The sequence below is a fragment of the Tachypleus tridentatus genome, chromosome 7 (assembly GCF_004210375.1).
Source record: "Tachypleus tridentatus isolate NWPU-2018 chromosome 7, ASM421037v1, whole genome shotgun sequence".
In the NCBI taxonomy this organism is placed as follows: Eukaryota; Metazoa; Arthropoda; class Merostomata; order Xiphosura; family Limulidae; genus Tachypleus; species Tachypleus tridentatus.
The window spans coordinates 43,992,469-44,016,154 of NC_134831.1; the positions used below are offsets into that span (position 1 = coordinate 43,992,469).

Here is a 23,686-nt window from a genome sequence, read left to right on the forward strand (position 1 = left end):
ACCTGGCAATGACTGACTAGCCTAAAACAATTTATAAATCGTAAAAATGTCTAACCGTAGATGAATCAGCTCCCAAATCCTATAACCATCATAATAATAATTATATTAATACAAATTTAAATTCTATACAGGATATATTTTCATAATTTTGATGCAGGAAACATTCCAATATCACTACATCAGCGAGGAGTGTCATAAAGTTGGGGTAATTTGTGAGAATCTTATGTAAACTCGTATGAAGAGTTTCACTTCTCTCAACGGTCTTAATAACAGTCAGCACAAATATGTGCAAGCAAGTTTGTTTAATAATATGTCAAGGTCATCATGTATTATCATCTTATCAAGATAGTAATCAATAATCTCTGTGTATATGTTGACTGCCAGAAGTCACATGATGTCAGAAAACGTGACGTAAGACACCTGTTTCAAGCACGTTGTGATGCAAAATCCCAGCTTTACCCTTTGACTAGAACAGGCGAATGAACGATTCCAAAAACTAATAAAAGCTATAAAACTCGGATACTTTGAGACCATAAGCTAAATTCTGAACTAACACAAACAGTTTTAGAAATCATTTCGAAACTGCAGATAGAAATTCACATATTTGGCATCTATTTCCTTCAGATTATGTGTTTTCAAACTATCCCTGTTTAGCATTAACTTATAAGTACATAAAATGATTTTATATGTATTCCTAAGAACTGCTCTTACAGTTCCTTATATTATTTTATTTAAGTATATAAAAGAATTTTTATATTTTTTTCTACGTATTCCATACCTAATGCTATAGTTCTGTGTATCAGTCTGTAACTAAGAGTCGGTGCTGATTTTTACAAGTGTGATCTAAAACTACTTTGATATTTTTACTCATACAATATGAAGCACGTATATTTAGCTGTTGTCAAAAATACTTTCAACTTCATGGAAAGTTCTCTAGGACAACGTGAAAAATTCATATTATTTCTAATGTCTTCATGTAATCAAAACACTTTAGCTCTTGAAAGTAGTGTTGTGTATTCGATTAGTTATGTCTATTTTCGGAAATGTTATTTTCAATAGAACTATTTGTGGACTCGGTTACTGCATGAAACAAAACATTCTCGGCACAATTTAGAATGTTACAATATCGAAAGTAGTAAGTGTTATTCTTATGATTTCAGATTTACACAGTTTAATAGTCTGCATCATAAAAATTACTTAAATGCAGTATAAAAGTATCTGTGAAACAATAAAATTATTTTGAAACTATTTTTATTTATATCTCGTATTTTTGTTTTCAAGTACTTAGCAAAACGTATAATGCTGAAGGAGTAGCGTTAATTTTCGTATCAAAACGACAAGTTTGTAATTACGAAATTTTCTTAGCTTTAAGAATTAGTTTCATATACTTTCTAAAACAATTTCAAAATCTGATATGCATCCATGCTATAAAAGGCGTGGAAAATACTTATTTTTTAGAATAACAGAATGAAACGACATATAGTTATGCTACACCATCTAAAAACAATTAAAATACATGTTTATTTGTTTTCTGAAATTCGCGCAAAGCTACTCACGGACTATCTGCGCTAGAAGTCCCTAATTTAACAGTGTAAGACTAGAGGGAAGGCAGATAGCCACCATCTACCGCCAACTCTTGGATTATTCTTTCACCAACAAATAGTGGGATTGACCGTAACATTATAACGCCCCCACGGCTGAAAGGGCGAGTGTGTTTGGTGCAACGGGGAACGAACCCGCGACCCTTAGGTTACGAGTCGAACGCCTTACCCCACCTGGCCATGCCGGGCCATGAAGTAAGAAAACAGCATATTGTTAGTTTGAGAGAGAGAATAGATAGTACATATATTTAGAAAAAATGTCTAATTATGCAAAATAATAACTAATTAAAAATAACAAAGAAAACACACGTGAAAAATGATTTAATTTGAAAAGTGCTAATTTTGACTACTTTAAATGCCACCCTAATCGAGTCATCTGTAAATTTCTAATATACATTTTAAAAAATCTGATTAAAATAAAAAAATTAGATACAGTAATACCTCGAACGACTCCCTTCTCGATCAATTCGGTTTTCGAACATATTGTTTGAGAAAAAAATGTCCCGGTTGTCGAACATAAACTCGGTTTCCGAAACAAGCTGTCTTGGCCCGAACCCCCGAAATAACCCGACTGATGACCCTTCGACCATTTTCGACCCACGCCAAGCTTTCCCTAAACATTTTACCCGCACCTGTCGCTCAGTCTACACTCCCGCTAAAATCTGCTGTGAACGTTCTCGTTTTTCTTTTTGTTGTTTTTTAAATATTCTGATTAAACAAGCCAGCATGGGGTCAAAAGGGATAATGAAAACAGCAAACCAAAAAGAAAAGTTGTAAGTAGAGCCACAATAGTGGTGAAAAAAGATCTAACAGCGAAGTATGAGAGTGATGTTCATGTGTCTGACCTTTCTACACAGTTTGCTTTGTGAAGTCTACAGTTTGCACCATACTGCAAAATAAAGAGGTCATCAAAGGAGCTGATGTTGTAAAAGGAGTGACAGTGCTTACGAAACAAAGATCATAAACAATAGAAGAGGTAGAAAAACTGTTGTTGATTTGGGTAAACGATAAACATTTAGCTGGTGATAGCATTTCTGAGACCATCATTTGTGAGAAAGCAAAGCAGTTGTATGCTGACCTCCTGAAAAACACCTCTGGAACGAGTGCTGAAATACGAAATTTAAATTTCACAGATAATGTTCATTGTGCTAACTTTTATACTAAATAATTATTCACGTGTATACCTTTGGACGAAACGCTTGATATAGTTGTTATTCTGCTTAAAATCAGGATAACCACAAAATATTATCTAAAGAAATATTTTGAAAGTTATTGGTTTAGTTACGAAAAAAATCACATTTAATATTTAATCAAGAGATATATGATCAGTTGCTAATATATATTGATAAGGATCTGTAACCATTAGTCTTTTACTACGCTAATCATGAAAAAGTTTGACGGAAACTGCCAGTCAGACAATTTAATCTCTCATTAACAAACCACTATCACTAAGACAATTTAATCTCTCTCCACCTCTCTTTTACTAACCACTACCACTAAGACCATTTAATCTCTCTCCACCTCTCTTTTACTAACCACTATCACTAAGACAATTTAATCTATCTTTAACTAAACATTATTAGTAACAAAATTTAATCTCTCCTTTACTAACCACTGTTTGCAGGATAATTTAATCTCTCTCACCTCTTCATTAATACCCACTATTAATAAGAATATTTAATTTCTCTTTTACTAACCACTATCAGTAAGACAATGTAATCTTCCTTTGTGCTAACCACGATTAAAAAGATAATTTAATCTCTCATCACCTCTTTTCTACAAACCACCTGGCTTGGCATGGCCAAGCGTGTTAAGGCGTGCGACTTGTAATCTGAGGATCGCGGGTTCGCATCTTCGTCGCGCCAAACATGCTCGCCCTTTCAGCCGTGGGGGCGTTATAATGTGACGGTCAATCCCACTATTCGTTGGTAAAAGAGTAGCCCAGGAGTTGGCGGTGGGTGGTGATGACTAGCTGCCTTCCCTCTAGTCTTACACTGCTAAATTAGGGACGGCTAGCACAGATAGCCCTCGAGTAGCTTTGTGCGAAATTAAAAAACAAAACAAACAAACACAAACACAACTAACCACTATTAGTAAAACAATTTAATCTCTCTTCTACTAACCACTGTAAGTAAGACCATTTAATCTTTCTTCACCTCTCTTTTACTAACCACTACCATTAAAATAATTTAGTCTCTCTTCACCTCTCTTTTACTAACTGCTATTAGTAAGACAGTTTAATCTCTCTTTTACAAACCACTGTTAGTAATACAATTTAACATCTCTTTCACTAACTACTATTTAATTTAATTTAATCTCTATTCACATCTTCTTTACAAACCACTATTAGTAAAAGAATATAACCTCTCTTTTACTAACCACTGTTAGTAAGACCATTTCATCTCTCTTTTACTAACCACTATTGGTAAGACAATTTAATCTCTCTTCTATTAATCACTGTTTGAAAGACAATTTAATCTCTCTTCACATATCTTTTACTAACGACTATTAGTAAGACAGTTAAACCTCTCTTTTACTAACAACTATTAATAAGACAATCTTCAACTCTCTCTTACAACCACTATTATGAAGACAATTTAATCCTTCTTCACCTCTTTTTACTAACCACTATTAGTAAGCTAGTTTAATCTATCTTCATCTCTCTTTTACGAATCACTATTGGTAGGACAAATTAATCTCTCTTCACTTCTCTTTTACTAACGACTATTTGCAAGACACTGTAGAATGGACGGCAACTGCCTGTTGTGGAAACACAAGTGTAGAAGAAGACGTTTCGAAAGTCTTCCGCCTTTCGTCTTCAAGTCAGTGTGTGTAAACGCAAACGAATGCGGCAGGGGTTTAGTTTAGAGAGAGAGAAGCCTGAAGAATTCTCTCTCCAACTGGGGTGGTCATGAACGTTGTTGTTCCTCTTCGTCCCCTGACGTGAAATATTGCTGAATTTTCATGGAGGTTTGTCTTTATTTTATTTTAATTTCTTTAAGGGGAAGAAGTGAGGTGGATATGTGAAAATGACACGAGAGAAGGGAGATTGGACGAGGGTGATATAAGGGAAATGAGCCAGGCCTGAGCCCGTGGTCAGAATATCCTGACGGCTTGCGATTACTACACACTGAATAGAGATTGATTTAAAATTGACTAAAACGGCTCTTTTCAGGACTAGGCAAGAATGTTGCCTTGGCTGGGATCTACAGATCCAACGCCAGAGTTAGCTGTGGGGAGAAACGGGAGTACCCCAACAAAACCCACTTTCACGGTCTGGGCGCTGTCTATCTATTATCCTTGGTAGTCGTTTAGGTTTTAAATACCTTTAAGTGGAAGTCTCAAAGGCAAACCTGGATGTAGCTATGAAGAAGATCATTTAAGCCAGAGGGAAACAGGAGGAACGAGCTATAGTAGTGTTATGTAGAGAACCCAGTAAGCTGGGATTTTACTCGGGTGAAGTAGGGAGATCCAAACCGCAGCACGACATACGTTTTCCCGGGAATCGTTAGCGTTAGTAACGTTAGATGAGAGAGGGAAAAGATAAAAGAAGGAGAGGGTGAAATAAAATAAAATAAATAAATACAAAGTGACAGGTATAGAGAAAGAGGGTCCTTTAAGGGCCAGGTTACTAGGGATCTATAGATCTAATGGAAAAAAAATTTTGATGTGGGGAAAACCGGAGAAAACCACTTTCACTGGGTGGGCGCCGAAAAATTCTACCCACCCAGTGCCCAACCTGAAAAGGTAAAAGTTAGGAACATATAAATAAGATATTATTAATCAGAGTGATTGGTGATACGGTTTAATGGTGAGGTGTACTTGGCCCAGGCTTGAGGTGTGTCTGCTAGGTGAAATACCTGATGTGTTTGAGGATTTATGTGTTTTGCTTTAGTGAAGTAGCATGAGCGCTGTGGAGGTGTTGACGATTTTATATAGTGTCCTAGTGGATTGTGGAGATCGTTTTGTGATTGGTTGGATTATCACTGTTTTTTGACTGGAGGAGAGATTTTCTCTAGATTCACCAAAATTAGAATCATTGACACAGACAAATTCTGGAAGACAAGAAAAATCAAATAATCATTTTATATTAACACTATTAAACCTTCACTTAACAGAGATTCCGGATTAGAGGTGAGTAACCTGTGGCTGCCATTGTTGAATCTACAGAAAATCTCTCCTACAATCAGAAACAGATAATCCAACCAATCACAACACGTTCTCCATAATCCACCAGGATACTATAAAAGACCGTCAGCACCTACACACACAATTGTTGCAGTTTGGGTCTCTCTGCTCTACAGCGAATGTTCCGACTTATGAAGTCCTTGTAACAAGATATAATTCATTCTCACCAAAATAGCCCACCTGTCCTCTCCTCCGCATCCTTAGTTTCTCAGTACTTTTCGAAAATCCAAGTCTTGTTTAACCTTAAAACGCGTGTGGGGTTGAAGAGAAACAGAAGTTTCTGAGCACCCCTGGTTTGCCTTTGGGGTGTCTCCTCGAAGGTCTTTAAAACCAAAACGACTACCACGATAATAATAAATAATAATACACACGCTGACCACAATAAAACCTGTCTACATCACAAGGTAATTTACTACTACCACTCTAGTTTAGTAAAAACGTGTTACTCCAGGTCAGTCAAGAAGTTTCAAAATTATGTGCTAAATTAACTCTAGTCGCGTGTGGGGTGAAAAGGAATAAGAGTTTCTGACCACCCCGGGTTATATAATTTAACCCAAATACCTACCAAGAAATACAGACACACACTGACTTGAAGTTGAACGACTTTGGAAACGTCGTCCTCTACACTTGTGTCTCCACTCTTTTTTACTATTCACTATTAGTAAGACAATTTAATATCTCTTTTACTAACCACTGTTAGTATGACAATTTTATCTATTTCAATTCTTCTTGATTAACCACTATTAGTAACACAGTTTAATATCTGTTTTACTAACCACCGTTAGTTAGACCATTAAATCTCTCGTTTACTAACCAGTATTTGTAAGATAATTTAAATTCTATTATAGTATCCACTTTTATTAAGGCAATTTAATCATTTTTCGCCTCTCTTTTACTAATGACTATTAACAAAAATATTTAATCTCTCTTTTACTAACAAGTATTAATCAGAATATTTAATCTATCTTTCTCTAAGCACTATTAGTAAGACAATGTGATCTCTCTTTTATTAACCACTACTAATAAGACAATTTAATCTCTCTTTACATCTCTTTTGGTAACGACTGTTACTAAGACAGTTTAATCTCCCTCTTACTAACCACTATTAAGAAGACTACTTGATCTCTCATTTACTAGCAACTATTAATAAGGATATGCAATCTCTCTTTTACTACCCAATATTAGTCAGACAGTTTAATCACTTATTTACCAACCACTGTTAGTAAAATAAATTTATCTCTCTTCACTTATTTTCTACTATACCATTCTTACTAAGACAATTTAATCTCTACTCTCCTCTACTTTACTAAACATTATTAATAAGACAATTTAATATCTATTACAGTAACCACTGTTACAAAGACAATTCAGTCTCTATTCACTGCTCTTTTACTAATCGCTATAAGTAAGACAATTTAATCACTCTTTTTACTAACAGTGGTTAGTAAAACAATTTAATCTCTCTTCACTTCTCTTTTTCTAAATACTTTTAGTAAGACAGTTTTATCTCTCTTCACCTCTGTTTTTCTAACTACTATTAGTGAGAAAATTTACTCTTCCTTCATCTCTTCTTTAATAACCACTTAGTGGTACAATTTAACCTCTGTTTTACTAATCACAGTTTGTAAGACAACTTAATCTCTTTTCAGCTCTGTTTTACTAACCACTATCAGAAGAGTACTTTAATCTCTCTTTACCTCTTTTCTATTAACTGCTATTAGTAAGACAATTTCATTTGTATATTACTAATCACAGCAAGTAAGACAATTTAATCTTCCTTTTATTAACCACTATTAGTAACATACTTTAATCTCTCTTTTAGTAACCAGTATTAGTCAAACAATTTATTCTCTCTTTTAATAACCTTTGTTAGAAAGACAATTTAATCTCTTCATCTCCCTTTAACTAACTACTATTAGTGTCAGTTTAGTCTCTTTTCCTAACTGCTATTAAGAACAATATTTAATCTCTCTTTTACTGATAACTGTTAATAAGAATATTTAATCTCTCTTTTAAGACAACTTGGTCTCTTTTCAGCTCGGCTTTAATAGACACTATTAATAGGACAACTTAATCTGTCTTAACCTTTTTTCTACTGAGCACTATTAGTAAGACAATTTCATCTCCCTTCATTTCTTCTTTATTAACCACTATTAGTAACACAATTTAATCTCATTTATACTAACCATTGTTAGAGAGACCATTTAATCTCTAATTTACTAACCACTATAAGCAAGATAAATTAGACACCCTTTTACTAACCACTGTGTGAAAGACAATTTAATCTCTTTACACTTATGTTTTATTAATCATTATTAGTAAGACAATTTTAACTCCGCTTTTACTGAATACTATTACTAAGTTATTTCAATCTCTCTTTTACTAAGCACTATTAGTAGGACAATGTAACCTGTCTTTTATTAACAACTATTAAGAACACAATTTAATCTCCTTTCATCTCTCTTTTACTATAATTAGTGATACAATTTAATGTCATTTCATCTTACTTTTACTAACCACTGCTAGTAAGAAGGTTTAATCTCTCTTCACTTCCATTTTAGTAACCACTAGTAGAAAAACCATTTAATCTCTTTTACTAACTATTTTCAGTGAGACAATTTATTACATCTTCATGGTTTTACTGTTTGCTATTAGTATGACAATTTAATATTTCTTCACCTCTGCTTCACCAACCACTATTAGTATGACAATTTAATCTTTCTCCTCTCTTTTACTAACTATTAGTGAGACAATTTAATATCCTTTCTTCTCTCTTTTACTAACCACTATTACTAAGATAATTCAATCTGTCTTCACCTTATTTTTACTAACTACTGCTAGTACGGCGATTTAATTTCTCTTCACCTCTGTTTTACTGACCACTATTAGTAGTATTAACAATTTAAAATTCTCTTTTACTGACTACTATAAGGATATAATTTCAATCTCTCTTTTACTAACCACTATTGGTAAGACAATTCAATCTCTATTTTAAAATCCACTATTAGGAAGACAATGTAATCTCTCTATTATTAACTACTATTAAAAACAATTTAATCTCTTCATTTCTCTTTAACAAACGATTGTTAGTAGACACTTTAATATCGCTTCACCACTCTTTTACTAACCACTAGTAGTAAGACAACTGCATATTCCTTCACCTCTCTTTTACAAACCACTATTACTAAGAGAATTTAATATCTATTTTACTAATTACTGTTAATAAGACAATTTGTCTTCACTTTTAATATCCGCTATTAGTATGACAATTTAATTTCTATTTCACTAACAACTATTAGTAATACAATTTAATCTGTCTACACCTCTCTTTTACTAACCACTATTACTAAGACAATTTAATCTCTCTTCACATCTTTTCTACTAAACACTGTTAATAAAATGGTTTAATCTCTCTTCACCTCTCTTATAGCACTCATTATAAATAAAACAGTTTCATCTTTATTTTACTAACCTCTGTGAGTGAGAAAAATTTATTATCTATTCACCTCTGTTTTACTAACCAATATTATTATGAAAATGAAATCTCTTTTTTTACTAACAACTGTTAGTAAGACAGTTTAATCTTTCTTCACCTCTGTTTTACTAACCATTTTTAGAAAGGAAATTAATCTCTCTTTTAGTAACCACTGTTAGTAAGACAATTTAATATTTCCTCACTTTTGATTTACTGAGCACTATTAGTATGAGAATCTAATCTCCTTTCACCTTTCTTTTATTAACTATTACTAGGACAATTTAAAACTCTCTTCACCTCTCTTTTAGTAACTACTGTTAGTAAGACACCTCTCTTTGACAAACGATTGCTAATAATACAATTTAATCTCTTTTTTTTTACTAACCAGTATTAGTAACATAATGTAATGCCTGTTTTACTAAACACTTTAAAATAAATTTAATCTCTCTTTACAACTTTTTTACTAACAACTATTACTTTGGCAATTAAATCTCTATTCATCTAAAATTTACTAATCACTATTAGTAAGATAATTTAAACTCCTCTTTTACTGACTACTATTAGTAAGTGATTTCAATCTCTTTCTTACTAACCACTATTAGTAAGACAATTTAATATGCCTTTTAGTAATCACGGAAAATAAGACAATTGAATCTCTCTTCACTTCTCTTTTATTAACAACTATTAGTAAAATAATTTATCCTCACTTCCCCTGTTTTACTAACCATAATTACTCAGATAGTTTAATTTCTCTTCACGTCTTTTTTACTAACTACTGTCAGTAAGACGGTTTAATCTTTCTTTTACTAACAACTGTTAGTAATACTAAACACTATAAATAAGATAATTTAATCTTTCTTTACCTGTTTGTTTGTTTTTGAAGTTCGCACAAAGCTACTCGAGGGTTATCTGTGCTGTCCATAATTTAGCAGTGTAAGATTAGAGGGAAGGCAGCTATTCATCACCACCCACTGCCAACTCTTGAACTACTCTTTTACCAACGAATAGTGAGAATTGACCGTCACATTATATAGCCCCCACGACTGAAAGGGCACATGTTTGGCGCGATGGGGATGCGAACCCGCGACCCTCAGATTACAAGTCACATGCCTTAACACGCTTGGCCATGCCGGGCCCTCTCTTTTACTAACCACTATCAGTATGACAGTTTAACTCACTTTTAGTAGCACTGTTGTTAACAAAATTTAATCTTTCTTCACCTCTCTTTTATTAACAACTATTAATAAGACAGTTTGTTCTCTCTTAAACTCTCTTTTACAAACCACTGTTAGTGAGATAATTTAACTTGTCTTCATTTCTCTTTTACTGAACACCAGAAGTACAACAGTTTAGTCTCACTTTTAGTAACCACTGATAGTAACACAATTAAATATCTCTTCCCTCTGTAATACTCACCACTTTGAATAATACAACTCAATCTCTCTTTACATCTCTTTCACAAAATACTATTAATAAGACAATTTAATCTTTCTTTAACTAACCACTATTAGTAAGAAAATGTAATCTCTGTTTTACTAAACACTTTTAAAAGAGAACTTTATCTCTCTTCATAACTGTTCCACTAACCACTATTAGTAAGAATATTTAATCTCTATTCACCTATCTTTTACTATCCACTATTAGTAAGACAAATTAATGTCTTGAGCTCTGTTTAATAATTACAATTAGAAAGACAATTTAAACACTCTTTACCTTTCCTATACTAACCAGCATTAGTAAAACAATTTAATCTCTCTTTTATTAACCACTATTAAAAACAGTTTAATCTATATTTACCTGCCTTTTACAAATCACTGTTAGTGGACAATTTAACCTTTTTTCTAAAGACTACTACTAAGACAACTTAATATCTCATTTGTTAATCACTATTAATAAAACAATTTTATTTCTCTTCACTTCACTTTTTATATCTGCTATTAGTAAGACAGTTTAATCTCTCTTCACCTCTCTTTTATTCACCATTATTAAGTAGAGAATTTAATCTCTCTTCACCTCTGTAATACCATCCATTATTAATAACATAATTTAATCTCTTTTTTTCCTCTCTCTTTTACTAACTGTTATTACTAAGATAATTTAATTACTCTTCTCCTCTATTTTACTAACCAGTTTTTGTAAGACAGTTTAAACTAATCACTCTCACTACATCATTTTGCATCGTTTCACCTCAGTTTTGCTAACCACTCTTAATAAAACAATTTGATCTCTCTTCTCCTAATCACTATTAGTAAGACAATTTAATCTCTCTTCACTCCTATTTACTAACCAGTATTAGCAAAACAATTTAATCTCAGTTGAAATCTCTTTTACTAACCACTATTATTAAGGCAATTTGATCTCTCTTCACTGCTTTTTACCAACCAATTCCAGTAAAACGGTTTAATATCTCTTCACCTCTCTTTTACTACCCACTATCAGTAAAATAGTTTTATCTCTCTTTTCTAACCACTGTTTGTAATACAATTTAATATCTCTTCTCACCTGTGTTTTACTAACTACTATTAAGAATACAATTTAATCTTTCTTCTCCTCTATTTTAATAACCATTATTGCTAAGACAGTTTAATGTGTCATTTACAATCCACTGTTAGTATGATAGTTTAATTTCTCTTTTACTAAACACTTTTAGTAACACAATATAGTTTCTATTCACCTCTGTTTTAGTAACAGCTATTAGTACGATAATTTCAACTCGCTTTATCTCTCTTTTACAAACCACTGTTAGTCAGACAATTTAATCTATCTTTCACTAACCACTATTAGTAAAAGAATCTAATCTCTCTTTTACTGTCCTATGTTAATCGATATTTATTCTCTCTTCACCTCTTTCTCGCTAACCACTATTAATAACACAGTTTCATCTCTTTTCACATATCTTTCTCTAAGCACAAATAGAAAAACTTTTACTAACCACTATTGAAACCTATCTTTTACTAAGCACTATTAAGAAGACAGTTTGATCTCTCTTTACCTCTTTTCTACTAAGCTCTATTAGTAAGATAAATCAATCTCTCTTCACCTTTTTTTTGACTAACAACTGTTAGTAAAACAATTTAATATCTCTTTTACTAACAACTATTAATAAGACAATTTAATCTTATTCAAATCTTTTTTACTTAAACTAGTAGTAAGACAGTTTAATTTCTCTTTTACTAACCACTATTATTAAGATAATGGAAACTCTCTTTTACTAAGCACTATTAAGAAGACAATTTGATCTCTCTTCACTTCTATTTTATTAACCACTATGAATAAGACAGTTTTATCCCTCTTTTACTAAGCAGTTTAAATAAGACAATTTTATATATCTTCATCTCTGTTTTACTAACCACTGTTAGCAAGACAGTTTAATTTGTCTTCACCTCTTTTTCTACTAACCACTGTTAGTAAGACAATTCAATCTCCCATTATCTCTGTATTACTAACAGCTATTAGTAAAACAATTTGATCTTTCTTTTACTAACCATTATTAATAAGAGAATTTGATACCTGTATTTGACTAACCACTATTAGTAAGACAGTTTAATCTCTCTTCACCTCACTTTTATTAACCACTATTGGAAAGACAATTTAATCTCTCTTCACCTCAATTTAATAACCACTGTTATTAAGACGGTTTAATCTCTTTTCAAATCTATTTTACTAATCACAGTTAGTAAGAGAATTTAATCTTGTTTCACCTCTCTCTTAGTGACCACTATTAACAGGAAAATTTAATCTCTCTTCACCTCTCTTTTATTAACCACTATTAATAAGACAATTTATTCCCTCTTCACCTCTCGTTTACTAACCACCTCTAGTAAAACAGTTTAATATCTCCTTTACTAACCACTGTTAGTAAGACAAATTAGTATCTCTTCACCTAAGATTTACTGATCACTATTAGTACGACAATTTAATCTCCTTTCACTTCTCTTTTTGTAACCACTTAAAACAATTTTTTCTGTCTTCACCTCTATTTTACTAATCACTATTACAAAGACAATTTAATGTCTCATCACCTCTTTTTTGCAAACCACTGTTAGTGGTAATGTTTAATTTTTTTCCACCTCTCTTTTACCAACCACTATTAATAAGATAGTTTAATGTCTCTTCACGTATGTTTTTACTGACGACTATTAGTATTACAATTTAATTTCTCTTCATCTCTTTTTCCTTAATGACAGCTAGTAAAACGGATTAATCTCTCTTCACCTCCTTTTTATTAACTATTGTTAGTAAGACAGTTTAATCTACACCTCTCATTTAGTAACCAACATTAGTAAGATAGTTTCAGCTCTCTTTTACTAAGCAGTGTTAATAAGACAATTTAATATAACTTTACCTCTATTTTAATAACACAGTTTAATCTCTCTTCACCTTTTTTTAATCACTTCATTTAATCCCTCTTAATCTTTGTTTTACCTATCACTATTAGTAAAACAATTTAATGTCTCTTCACCTCTATTTTACTAATCACTGTTACAAAGACAAACTAATACCTCTTCATCTCTTTTTACTAATCAATGCTAGTAGAACGGTTTAATTTCTCTAAATGTCTCTTTTACTACTAACTATTAATCAGACAATTTAATCTCTCTTCACCTCTCTTTTAGTGTCCAATATCAGCAAGACAGTTTCATCTCTCTTTTACTAACCAGTGTTAGTAAAACAATTTAATATAACTTCACCTCTATTTCACTAACCATTGTTAGAAAGATAGTTCAGTCTTTTCTTCACCTCTGTTTCACTCACCACTATTAATATGACAATTTAATTTCTCTTCACATCTCTTTCGCTAACCAATGTTAGTAACACAATTTAATATCTTTTCATCTCTGTTTACAAACAACTGTTAGTAAGACTATTTAATTTCTTTTTTTACTAACCACTATTAGTGGGACTATTTAATCTCGTTTCTTCTCTTTTACTATCCACTATTACTAAAATAATTTAATCTCTCTTCACCTCTGTTAGACTAACCACTATTAGTAAAACAGAGATTAAACTGTTTTACTAACCACTGTTATTGAGACAAATTAATATCTCTTCACCTGTTTTACTAACCATTATTAGTAAAAAAGTTTAATCTCTCGATTTTTAACCACTATTGATAAGACAATTTAATCTCTCTTCACATCTTTTTTTAATACCCATTAGTAGTAAGGCAATTTAATCTCTCTTTTACTAATGGCTTTTAGTAAAAATACCTTGTCTTAACTAATCTCTATTAGGAAATCAATTTAATCTCCTTTTTGGTTACTTCTGTTAATAAGACAATTTAAGCTCTCTTCACCTCTGGTTTACTAATCACTATTACTAACACAATTTAATCTCTATATGCCTCAGTTAAATAACCATTGTATCAAAGACGATTTATTCTCTCTTATCTCATTTCACTAATCACTATTAGTAAGACAATTTAATCTCTCTTCTCCCCTTTTCTATTAATTATTAGTAAGACCATTAAATTTCTCTTCACCTTTTCTTTAGTAATCTCTATTCGTAAGACAGTGTAATCTCTTTTGCTAACACTGTTAGTAAGGCAATTTAATCTCTTTTCACCTCTGGTTTACTAACCAGCAATTTATTCTCTCTCCACCTCTCTTTTACTAACAACTATTATTAATAAAACAGTGTAATCTATCTTTTACTCACTATTGTTAGGAAGACAATTTAATCTCGTTTCATGTCTCTTTTACTAACCACTATTACAAGGAGAATTTAATCTATCTTCAAATCTTTTTCCTAATCACTGATATTAAGACAATTTAATATCTCTTCACCTCTGTTTTACTATCCACTATTAATACGACAATGTAATCTCTCTTTAACTGTGTAGCTTTGTGCTTAATTCAAAATAATAACTTTTTTAATAACCATTGCACCTCTTCACCTCTCTTTTACTAACCCCTATTATTAAGACAATTTGATCTCTCTTTGACTAATCACTATTAATAAGATAATTTAATATTTCTTCAACTCTCTTTTACTAACCACTATCAGTAAGAGAATTTAATATCTCTTTTATTAATCACTTTTAGTAAGAAAATGCAATTTTACTTTTACTAACTAATATTAAAGAGAAAATTTGATCTCTCTTCACTTCTTTTCTATTAACTATTTGTAAGACCATTCAATCTCTCTTCCCTTCTTTTTTACTAATCTCTATTAGTAAAACAATTTAATCTCTCTTTTTACTAACCACTGTTACTAAGACAATTTAATCTCTTTTCACCTCTGGTTTACTAACCAGCATTAATAAGACAATTTATTCTCTCTCCAACTCTCTTTTACATACCACTATTAGTAAAACAGTGTAATATCTCTTTTACTAACCACTGTTAGTATGACAATTTAATCTCTCTTTACCTTTTTTTTTTTTTATTATTAATCACAGTTAGTAAAATGGTTTAATATTTCTTCACCTCTTTTCCAGTGTAAGACTAAAGGGAAGGTAACAGATCATCACCACTCACTGCTAACTCTTGGGTTACTCTTTTACCAACGGATAGTGGGATTGACCATCACATATAACATTCCCATGGCTGAAAGGGCGAGCATGTTTTGTGTGATGGAGATTCGAACCCTCGACTCTCAGATCACGGGTCAAGCGCCCTGACCACCTGGCCATGCTGGGTCGTACTTTATATATACATATATGCGTGATATTCATTATAAGGGATAATATCATCATATTTATACGATTATCTGCGTAAAATAAAAGGCTTGGAGGATTTTATGATGTGTTTTGTTGTGGTAATCCATAAAGAGAAAGATGCAACGTGCATACAACAAACAAAAATTACTTTGATTATTTCTCTGAAGAAATGAATAAAGGAAACATAGCTAAAAAGTTAACATAGTTAAACGTTAAATGAACTGAATGAACATAACAGGCTAAATATAGCTGAACTTAAAAACAAAAGCGAATCGAACTTAATTATTTCAGTGGCCCAGAGGTGTAGATGTCTATTTAGAAACATGAAAAACAACCTAGAGGGCTGCGTTACTTCTGTAAACTAACCAATCACCAGCAGGTTTTAAAACAGGTCTATCTTCTCACACAACTGTACGGTCAGTAATCTACAAGGTCAGCAGTATCAGCTCAGTAGGTCATCCAAGTTCAACATATCTATTAAAAGACAGAGACAGTCTAGATTCGCAACAATTACAAGGGTGACAGACAACACGCAAGGTCATTTATGCGAAAAATCGCACACAAAACCATAGGTATATTATACAAAATTTAAATTAATTGTAATCTACATTTTAGAGAAATCTACTTATAATGACCACATGACGTGCGTTTTGTAATGAAGTTTGTCACTTTGTGGCAACTACATACCTTGCATTTTGTTTAGTACATAGGTTTAAGGTTTATCAATATGTAAACTCGATAAAATGTGTTCTGTGAATACGCCCTTAAATTGTGATAACACTGTTTGTATTGTAAACAGATTCGATCCTTTGTAGTAAGTAGATATTGTTATTGTTTTATATTGCTTTTTTTGTAAAAAAAATTGCTGCTTTGTAAATCTAGATATTGTGTTTCTTCTAAAGTGGTGTTGCTTTTTACGTCTAGACATATATGTTTTTAGAACATGTTTACCACCTTAATTTGGCTAGAGATCTGAGAATAACACACATGCTTATTAGGAAATCATAACCACTGTAAATGTTTCAAATGTCTGATTAGTAGTTGCTAATGTTTGTTTGTGTTGAATTTTGCGCAAAACTACACGAGGGTTATTTGTGCTAGCCGTCCCTGATTTAACATTGTAACAGCTGGCGTAGATAGCCCTGGTGTAGCTTTGCGCGAAATTCAAAACAAATAAACAAACAATCTTACAAAATGACATCATAAGTGTGATAGAATATGATGTAATTCAAGTAAAATTATTAATGAAGTAAAAAGGGCTGAAGTCTGTTATTGCTCATGAAGTCATAGTGTGGAACATTTATCATTGTCTCTGGTTTGTAGATTACAACTGTGAAATTATAGAAGAAATGAATGGCTTCCTAAAGCTACAGATGGTTAGAGCAACAGATATCGTACGTGTCGTTACAAAGATATTGACTGATGAATTGCGTGGTCAAGAATATAATCGAACATCCTTCATGACTGGTAAGAAATCTGATGTCTAAAACACATTATAGATATGTAAAAGCAAGGTCTCGTAAACTAATTGCAAGGGTCAATCACTTAATCTTGCTATTACACACTCATGTTTAGTTCCATCAATACGAAATTGTATCGATCAAGTTAAAGGAATAACTATTTGGAATAAATCCTCACCTAAACGTGTGGAACTAGTAAAGGAAATCTATTAAAATATCTTCCAGAATGGAGCAGCTTCATCACGTCGTCCTCTACATAATGTGTACAATACACTCTGGGTTGAAAATATTGAAGGCTGAGAAAAGTTCTGTTTAAGTCATCCATTCTTATTTCACTTATGTGAGTTTACTGCGTATGGAAATGATGAATTTTAAATGTTTAATGACAATTGAGCTGCTGAAGAAAAGAAAAATACTATTGTCTTGTTTAAATATGCTGGAATCTATTAAATTAACTTTTGTTTTTGTTTAACAGCTTCACAACGTTCTATTTACTATTTGAAAGGTCCCCTGCTAGTACAGCGGTATGTCTCCGGATTTACAACGCTAAAATCAGGGGTTTGGTTCCCCTCGGTGGGCTCAGCAGATAGCCCGATGTGGCTTTGCTATAAGAAAATACACACACAATACATAATACTATTTGAAAGAGGTATCTGTAGATATGAAAGGTCCAAGACATTACATTGTTTTTTGTATTTCCCTAATAGAACACTGTTATAAAGAACTGACTACAATGAAATTGAAGTTAAATGATTATTCATGATGTCAAAAAATATGTAATACGAAATGATAAAACCCTATTACTCAAGCACTTTCGTAAGGTAGGTCTTTGTTATTCATAGACAAACACTTTGCCCCTGAAGAAGAAAGGTAAATGATTATTCACATCGTATCTTCAAGCACGAGTAACATTACAGTTAAATCTGATATCAACGTTAGCATTCCACGAGTTATTCAACAACAAGTCCAACATGCAAATGCAGAATATAGTTTCCTGGAGGATTACGTTGAGAAAACAGTATCTGTTATATCTATATATGTGGAGGAAACAGTTTTGAATTGGTCAGGAAACTCACGTAGTTAAAGACACTTGATATGTCTCGAGGAAAATTTTGAAAATGAGATTTAATTTTGTGTTAATTTTAACATAATTTATTGAAAGTATCAATCAGTTGCAAGCACTTATTTACGATTCACAAAAATAGGTGCTCACTAGCACTTATACTCACCATAGCAATAAGCATTTGCATTGGCAGATCACACAGGTAATTATACACTGTTTTACTGATTCATACATACTACTATAAGTCTATCTACTTATCTAGAAATAAATTTTGAAGTAAAAGTTGAAGTTTAAAAAGCCCTCCAGTTACTCAGATAAAATCTTTGTCTGCCTACCACCCGGTCTGCCTAATCTGTTCTGACACTCGATTCCTTTTCTTGACCACATTATCAGTAACCTTTACTCCAGATTTGACGTACACGTAAAACATGTAGAATAAATTCAGAAAATTATGTAATTGAAGTTCACACAATAGTTTTCTTTCTTTGATATAAGACAGGCCATACGGTTTTACAGGGAAGATATGCCAAATCCCGATATTATTGATGAAGAATTCTATCGATAGAAGACGAAGTGGCTCTTTGTACCTCTCAGGACTAGTCAATGATAGTCAATGATACTGGTTGACTGCTAAAAGCGTGCTTCAGTGTACCACATTATCTTTACTGAAACTCTTTACCACACTGTTCACTAAGTTCATGTCCATGTGAACGTTCGACATCTGGTCTCTGCCGGTTGAATACTTAACGGACATGTACACAAACCAAAGAAAGACTGAGTGCTATACACAGTCATTATGACACTACTATCAACACTAAAACTGTGTGTAAGTTATTTATGGAAAAGCACCCCAGAAAAATGGAGCATGTTAACATACTATTTCAGTAGTACATACATGTACGTATATGATAACCAATGATTGAAATAGTTAATACACTACTGTTGTACAGAGTTGTTTAAATTAGCAAAGCAATATAATTTAACAGTTAATAACTGCTCTTACGTAGAAATCACAGTATAATAAAACATACATGTTTACGTTAATCAAAGTCTGGCTTCCCCTGCAATGTTACAACAGAATGATGATTTGTTGACTATTGATTGGATGTTTGTGGATTTTATATGAACGGCAATTGTTTAAGTTAAATTTCATGTAAAATTGCTTCCAGATTTAATCCCATTACACTTGCTTTTTACACATAGCATTAACCTGGGTGGCCCAGCATGGCCAAGCGTGTTAAGGCGTGCGATTCGTAATCTGAGGGTCGCGGGTTCGCATCCCCGTCGCGCTAAACATGCTCGCCCTTTCAGCCGTGGGGGCGTTATAATGTCACGGTCAATCCCACTATTCGTCGGTAAAAGAGTAGCCCAAGAGTTGGCGGTGGGTGGTGATGACTAGCTGCCTTCCCTCTAGTCTTACACTGCTAAATTAGGGACAGCTAGCACAGATAGCCCTCGAGTAGCTTTGTGCAAAATTCAAAAACAAACAAACAATTAATCTGGCTTTACCTTCTGATTGTGCTTCGCACACGTATTCGCGTTTTTATCTCACAAATCAGAGCTCCTCTCTCAAGAACATAGCATACGGGCTGGCAGTGGACTTCATACAGGACTTAATTTCTTTCGTTTGGATGACAAAGATGCCTACAAGTATGATATTCAGGCTAACCTTGTGTCATAAGGGGTTCTACTCTTTCAAAAATAATTTTAATTTAATTAACCAACAGGTCAATAAAAGCAACTTGCAACACCCCAAAATTTTCAGCATGCGACTTCCAAACTGCTCACTTGGTAACTCCTCCCACGTCGCCTCTGTATGCCATATAATAAAGCACGGATCAGGTAACTACGTGATATAACCAATAAACACATAGATCAATATGATAAGAACTTAGTGATTTATTAATATATTTTATACTTATCTACCAATGTTCAGAAATGTAGACTTTTTCTTCAATTCTAACACTTTCACACTTGAAGAATTTGGTCATCCTGACTATTATATTGTATGTGTCTTAAGAACGGTATTATTTTTGTAGACAACACTTCCCTCTACTTGTACAGGTTTCTTTAGAATTATAAAATAAATGTTGTTTACATTGTTTAACCATTTATATTTGATACAATGAAAACGGAAGAAACAACTATAGAAATGTCTGAATTGCCTCTCATTTAATTCTAAGTTTAAATATCTATAAGTGGTAATTCTTTTGGCACTCAACTGAATGATCAACCACAGAATATTTTATTTTCCATATACTTCTATTATCTGATGTCAATGCACTTCCATATTTTAATGTTAGCTGAGATTCCAAAGTCTTAACGATATGTGAATTTAAAAGAACATACATTTCAATGCAAAAACTTAAAACTAATGAATATTATTCACGAAAGTTAATATAAGTATGTATTTTCCCGCATGATAATAAATTGTTTGGTAATGCTAACATAATCCTAAAATTCTAGTGAAACCCATATATGTATTTTGTTCAGGCGTCATTAAGGCTTTATTTGCCCAATGTCACGAATCATGGTACTGGTTCATAATGGAGATCCCCCGTTTGTTTTTCTTTATTACTATCTAATATTGTTCCGCCAGCCTACAGCTGTGAGTATTGTAATAAAATTTTGACAGTATTACTAAATGCACCATTGCCCATTGTATAACGTAGTTTTTGAGTTTATTTGACTACCTAGCAAATAATGCAGGCTGTATAACCGTTGATACACAATCGTTGTAATGTAGTCCGTGTTGTGTGTAATTAGCCTCATAATGTGCTACATGTATACGTGGATATAATTTAATGTTCATGTTGTTGTTTTTTGAGTTAAGCACAAAGCTACACAATGGGCTATCTGTGCTCTGCCCACCACGGGTATCGAAACCCGGATTTTAGCGTTGTGAGTCAGCGGACATACAGCTGAGTCACTGGGGGGCCTTAATGTTCATATAGCACACGTGACACATGTGCCATAGTGATTACTAACTTTTTGTTTCAATTGTTTTGGTCTTACGTGTCATTTGTTTATATACAGAGCTCCTGCCCTTTCGGACACGATGGTGTCAACAGAAGCACACTTTTGTTGTTGTTGTTTTTAACACTGCCTGATCGATTTCGGCCATGTAACACTAACGTCTGGGCTGTTTCCCATAATAAAAATATCTAAGCCATAGTTTAAACAATGGTACAAAGCTCAGTTTCTAACGTCGGATCGATAATCAGTGTGATGATTGATGGTGAGTGTCGAATTATAGCTATCACTGTGTGATTGCAAATTTTATAGATACTGCAAATAGAGTAGCCATCCTTGAAGGAGTAGCAAGAATCGTACAAGCAGAACATGGCAAAAATGATGGAATTTCTGAGCAAAAGTGAAGCAGAACTTTTATAATTATATATTTTATTTAGAAAATATTTAATTCCAGATAAAGTGTGTAGCAGTGACGGCCCACCAGAGGTTAGGATCGTCACAGTGTAGATATGCTACAACCCAACACCACAAGAAATGAAAAGTATGTTAATATAATCAATTCATAATTGTGAATTAACATGTTTTATAGCTTACTGAGTGTGCAGAATGTCATTATAAAAGAAAATCTAACCAACTGCAACAACACCAAGACTGGCTTCAGTATAACCAGCGGAGAGGAAGAGGAAATACAACAATTATAAGAAATTTCTAAAACGTTTATTTGTATAGATGTAATGGTCCATTATTATACATTGTTTTATATTTGCATTGAGTATATGTGAATGAATAATATAACTAGAAAGATTCATGTGGCTATCTCTATATACAGTTTTACAAATTAAAAAATTGTAAAACCTACATGCATATAGATTGATATAAATACCGGCCAACATGCACTGCACGTGCATGCATGTATAAAACTCATGCGATTAAAAAGTCCAGTCTATCCGCCATTCGAGTATAGTTCAATAGTCCATCTAATCAAGTGTTTACAGTCTCTCCATATAGCTACAGGGTATAAATATAGTAGCTACATATATTTTACAAATTATCAATGATAACTTTGTGACAATGATATCAGGAAGAACAGCCATCCAATCTCTATGAAACTAAACCAATGGTTGTCATGGTTATCCAATAAGACATCATACACCAACTATGCATGTCATTAAACTACACTGTTTCAAATAGAACAGCATTGCTATTATATATGTCCATGATGGACATAAAATGAAACTATAGAATTATAGATTATAAAAAATTGTTAATTTGAAAAGTGAGACTGGGGATATTGAAAAAATATCGAAAAAACAAGTACTTTAATGAGAAAATGCAATCGCCAAAAAGGTAAACAACCTTAAGGTTTGAAACATAATGTTCACATTATGAGCTACAATTCCATATTTTGACTTCACGTCTGAAAGCTATAATATTTAGATCAAAATAGGGAGCTGTACCTTGAGGAAGTAACGTTCTGTTTTTGCTGTTGTTTTTTAAATCCATGTCCCTCCTTTAATTTAAGAATTAACAGATGGTTTACTCTGGAAATAGTGAACCGTTTCGTTATACCTAGTTGTGTTTACCTAAATTTAATTGTGCAGAACGTTTTTTTTCGTTATTTAAACACGCCATTCAATGTTCTATTAATGTAGTTATATTTCCAAACTTGTACCTTATTCCTGAGAAAACGTATTTTCGTATATTCAATTTTATATATGTGCGATTCAATGGGGCCTCAACCACGAGGGTGGGCACTTATAAGGAGGCTAACCACGACTGGTGATATCATAAAGTTCTCTTCAATAGGCTTCTGTGTTTTTAATATAAAAGTAGTGATTGTTTCCTTAGGCTACAACAGAAGGTTCGATTTGAAAAACAAAGCTACACGAGGGCTATCTGCGCTAGCCATCTCTAATTTAGCAGTGTAACACTGGAGTGAAGGCAGCTAGTCATCACCACCCATCGTCAATTCTGGGGTTACTCTTTTACTAACAAGTAGTGGGATTGACCGCACTTTATAATGCCCTCTCAGATGAAGGGGTGAGTATAGTTTGATGTGACGGGGATTCGAACCCACGATACTCAAATTACAAGTCGCGCGTCCTACAACAGACGTACATTTCCATATACAAGATGTTTTCCAAAATATAGCAAAAGGAACACGTTGGATAATTTGTGTATATTTTATGAATCTGTTGTAAAATTGTCTATGCTTGGGCAGATTATTTTATTATTATTAGATAAACATCATAGAAAGTTAAATCT

At 32.8% G+C, this 23,686-nt stretch overlaps 1 long non-coding RNA gene across 2 annotated transcripts in view; it reads left to right on the plus strand.

Moving 5' to 3' along the window:
• LOC143255549 (uncharacterized) overlaps positions 1-21,868 on the plus strand; it is a 32,796-nt gene extending 10,928 nt beyond the window's left edge. Inside the window, exons 2-3 of one of the 2 annotated variants that reach the window (XR_013030706.1) lie at positions 17,249-17,392; positions 17,611-21,868. This is a non-coding gene — a long non-coding RNA (uncharacterized LOC143255549). The remainder of the gene's footprint in view (positions 1-17,248; positions 17,393-17,610) is intronic. The other variant, XR_013030705.1, reaches the window with a different exon arrangement.
• Positions 21,869-23,686: the final 1,818 nt, after the last annotated feature.